This window comes from Poromitra crassiceps, assembly GCF_964638095.1.
Source record: "Poromitra crassiceps genome assembly, chromosome: 7".
In the NCBI taxonomy this organism is placed as follows: Eukaryota; Metazoa; Chordata; class Actinopteri; order Beryciformes; family Melamphaidae; genus Poromitra; species Poromitra crassiceps.
The window spans coordinates 27,994,248-27,999,247 of NC_139628.1; the positions used below are offsets into that span (position 1 = coordinate 27,994,248).

At 43.7% G+C, this 5,000-nt stretch overlaps 1 protein-coding gene across 1 annotated transcript in view; it reads right to left on the reverse strand.

Annotated features, from left to right (window-relative positions):
- Positions 1–5,000, reverse strand: part of nhsl2 (NHS-like 2) — a gene marked incomplete at both ends in the record, with an annotated part of 80,844 nt that overhangs the window by 19,819 nt on the left and 56,025 nt on the right. The window lies entirely within an intron of this gene.

A 5,000-nucleotide genomic window follows, 5' to 3' on the forward strand; every position in this document is an offset into this window, starting at 1 on the left:
AGATACTGTGGAGTCACCCTATAAAATACACCCGTCTCATCATCCTCAAGATGCTGTGGAGTCACCCTATAAAATACACCCGTCTCATCATCCTCAAGATGCTGTGGAGTCACCCTATAAAATACACCCGTCTCATCAGCATCAAGATGCTGTGGAGTCACCCTATAAAATACACCTGTCTCATCAGCCTCAAGATGCTGTGGAGTCACCCTATAAAATACACCCGTCTCATCAGCCTCAAGATGCTGTGGAGTCACCCTATAAAATACACCCGTCTCATCAGCATCAAGATGCTGTGGAGTCAACCTATAAAATACACCCGTCTCATCAGCCTCAAGATGCTGTGGAGTCACCCTATAAAATACACCCGTCTCATCAGCCTCAAGATGCTGTGGAGTCACCCTATAAAATACACCCATCTCATCAGTCTCAAGATGCTGTGGAGTCACCCTATAAAATACACCCGTCTCATCATCCTCAAGATACTGTGGAGTCAACCTATAAAATACACCCGTCTCATCAGCCTCAAGATGCTGTGGAGTCACCCTATAAAATACACCCGTCTCATCATCCTCAAGATACTGTGGAGTCACCCTATAAAATACACCCGTCTCATCAGCCTCAAGATGCTGTGGAGTCACCCTATAAAATACACCTGTCTCATCAGCATCAAGATGCTGTGGAGTCACCCTATAAAATACACCCGTCTCATCAGCATCAAGATGCTGTGGAGTCACCCTATAAAATACACCCGTCTCATCAGCCTCAAGATACTGTGGAGTCACCCTATAAAATACACCCGTCTCATCAGCCTCAAGATGCTGTGGAGTCGCCCTATAAAATACACCCATCTCATCAGCATCAAGATGCTGTGGAGTCACCCTATAAAATACACCCATCTCATCATCCTCAAGATGCTGTGGAGTCACCCTATAAAATACACCCGTCTCATCAGCCTCAAGATGCTGTGGAGTCACCCTATAAAATACATCCGTCTCATCAGCCTCAAGATGCTGTGGAGTCACCCTATAAAATACACCCGTCTCATCATCCTCAAGATGCTGTGGAGTCACCCTATAAAATACACCCGTCTCATCAGCCTCAAGATGCTGTGGAGTCACCCTATAAAATACACCTGTCTCATCAGCCTCAAGATGCTGTGGAGTCACCCTATAAAATACACCCGTCTCATCAGCCTCAAGATGCTGTGGAGTCACCCTATAAAATACACCCGTCTCATCATCCTCAAGATGCTGTGGAGTCACCCTATAAAATACACCCGTCTCATCAGCCTCAAGATGCTGTGGAGTCACCCTATAAAATACACCCGTCTCATCATCCTCAAGATGCTGTGGAGTCACCCTATAAAATACACCTGTCTCATCATCCTCAAGATGCTGTGGAGTCACCCTATAAAATACACCCGTCTCATCATCCTCAAGATACTGTGGAGTCACCCTATAAAATACACCCGTCTCATCATCCTCAAGATGCTGTGGAGTCGCCCTATAAAATACACCCGTCTCATCAGCATCAAGATGCTGTGGAGTCACCCTATAAAATACACCCGTCTCATCATCCTCAAGATGCTGTGGAGTCACCCTATAAAATACACCCGTCTCATCAGCCTCAAGATGCTGTGGAGTCACCCTATAAAATACACCCGTCTCATCAGCCTCAAGATGCTGTGGAGTCACCCTATAAAATACACCCGTATCATCAGCCTTAAGATGCTGTGGAGTCACCCTATAAAATACACCCGTCTCATCCTCCTCAAGATGCTGTGGAGTCACCCTATAAAATACACCCGTCTCATCATCCTCAAGATGCTGTGGAGTCACCCTATAAAATACACCCGTCTCATCAGCCTTAAGATGCTGTGGAGTCACCCTATAAAATACACCCGTCTCATCAGTCTCAAGATGCTGTGGAGTCACCCTATAAAATACACCCGTCTCATCAGCCTCAAGATGCTGTGGAGTCACCCTATAAAATACACCCGTCTCATCAGCCTTAAGATGCTGTGGAGTCACCCTATAAAATACACCCGTCTCATCATCCTCAAGATGCTGTGGAGTCACCCTATAAAATACACCCGTCTCATCAGTCTCAAGATGCTGTGGAGTCACCCTATAAAATACACCCGTCTCATCAGCCTCAAGATGCTGTGGAGTCACCCTATAAAATACACCCGTCTCATCAGCCTCAAGATGCTGTGGAGTCACCCTATAAAATACACCCGTCTCATCATCCTCAAGATGCTGTGGAGTCGCCCTATACACCCGTCTCATCAGCATCAAGATACTGTAGAGCAGGGACACTCAACTTGCTTTGCCCGGGGGCCACTTTACCTAAATGACAGGAGGCCAGGGGCCAGTTAATAAACAAACATTATTATACATTTTTCTGTAGCAGACTGTAGGTTTTTGGGTTGTCAGCCAGAGTTTAGTCTGACAATTGTGTGATAGTTAGGTTAATTTACTTAAGTACATGTAATTAAGTACATGTAAGTCCCTGGGCGGTGAGCAGGTGGCTATATTTGACAATTTAGCAGGACCTCAGTCAAACTTTAACATTTGTTTTCATTGTGAATTAGAAAATGGTCAGGGGGCCACTCTGCACCCTATCGCGGGCCGCATCTGGGGCACAGTCACATCAGATCCAGTGTTTTATAACACCTGACAGAGTTACATCAGATCCAGTGTTTTATAACACCTGACACAGTCACATCAGATCCAGTGTTTTATAACACCTGACAGAGTTACATCAGATCCAGTGTTTTATAACACCTGACAGAGTCACATCAGATCCAGTGTTTTATAGCACCTGACACAGTCACATCAGATCCAGTGTTTTATAACACCTGACAGAGTTACATCAGATCCAGTGTTTTATAACACCTGACAGAGTTACATCAGATCCAGTGTTTTATAACACCTGACACAGTCACATCAGATCCAGTGTTTTATAACACCTGACACAGTCACATCAGATCCAGTGTTTTATAGCACCTGACAGAGTTACATCAGATCCAGTGTTTTATAGCACCTGACACAGTCACATCAGATCCAGTGTTGTATATCACCTGACACAGTCACATCAGATCCAGTGTTTTATAGCACCTGACACAGTCACATCAGATCCAGTGTTTTATAACACCTGACACAGTCACATCAGATCCAGTGTTTTATAACACCTGACACAGTCACATCAGATCCAGTGTTTTATAGCACCTGACACAGTCACATCAGATCCAGTGTTTTATAACACCTGACAGAGTTACATCAGATCCAGTGTTTTATAACACCTGACAGAGTCACATCAGATCCAGTGTTTTATAACACCTGACAGAGTTACATCAGATCCAGTGTTTTATAACACCTGACAGAGTCACATCAGATCCAGTGTTTTATAGCACCTGACACAGTCACATCAGATCCAGTGTTTTATAACACCTGACAGAGTCACATCAGATCCAGTGTTTTATAGCACCTGACACAGTCACATCAGATCCAGTGTTTTATAGCACCTGACACAGTCACATCAGATCCAGTGTTTTATAGCACCTGACACAGTCACATCAGATCCAGTGTTTTATAACACCTGACAGAGTCACATCAGATCCAGTGTTTTATAGCACCTGACACAGTCACATCAGATCCAGTGTTTTATAGCACCTGACACAGTTACATCAGATCCAGTGTTTTATAGCACCTGACACAGTTACATCAGATCCAGTGTTTTATAGCACCTGACACAGTCACATCAGATCCAGTGTTTTATAGCACCTGACACAGTTACATCAGATCCAGTGTTTTATAGCACCTGACACAGTCACATCAGATCCAGTGTTTTATAACACCTGACACAGTCACATCAAATCCAGTGTTTTATATCACCTGACAGAGTTACATCAGATCCAGTGTTTTATATCACCTGACACAGTCACATCAGATCCAGTGTTTTATAGCACCTGACACAGTCACATCAGATCCAGTGTTTTATAACACCTGACACAGTCACATCAAATCCAGTGTTTTATATCACCTGACAGAGTTACATCAGATCCAGTGTTTTATATCACCTGACACAGTCACATCAGATCCAGTGTTTTATAGCACCTGACACAGTTACATCAGATCCAGTGTTTTATAGCACCTGACACAGTTACATCAGATCCAGTGTTTTATAGCACCTGACACAGTCACATCAGATCCAGTGTTTTATAGCACCTGACACAGTCACATCAGATCCAGTGTTTTATATCACCTGACAGAGTTACATCAGATCCAGTGTTTTATATCACCTGACACAGTCACATCAGATCCAGTGTTTTATAGCACCTGACACAGTCACATCAGATCCAGTGTTTTATAGCACCTGACACAGTCACATCAGATCCAGTGTTTTATAGCACCTGACACAGTCACATCAGATCCAGTGTTTTATAGCACCTGACACAGTCACATCAGATCCAGTGTTGTATATCACCTGACACAGTCACATCAGATCCAGTGTTTTATAGCACCTGACAGAGTTACATCAGATCCAGTGTTTTATAGCACCTGACACAGTCACATCAGATCCAGTGTTTTATAGCACCTGACACAGTCACATCAGATCCAGTGTTTTATATCACCTGACAGAGTTACATCAGATCCAGTGTTTTATAGCACCTGACAGAGTTACATCAGATCCAGTGTTTTATAGCACCTGACACAGTCACATCAGATCCAGTGTTTTATATCACCTGACACAGTCACATCAGATCCAGTGTTTTATAGCACCTGACACAGTCACATCAGATCCAGTGTTTTATAGCACCTGACACAGTCACATCAGATCCAGTGTTTTATAGCACCTGACACAGTCACATCAGATCCAGTGTTTTATAGCACCTGACACAGTTACATCAGATCCAGTGTTTTATATCACCTGACACAGTCACATCAGATCCAGTGTTTTATAGCACCTGACACAGTTACATCAGATCCAGTGTT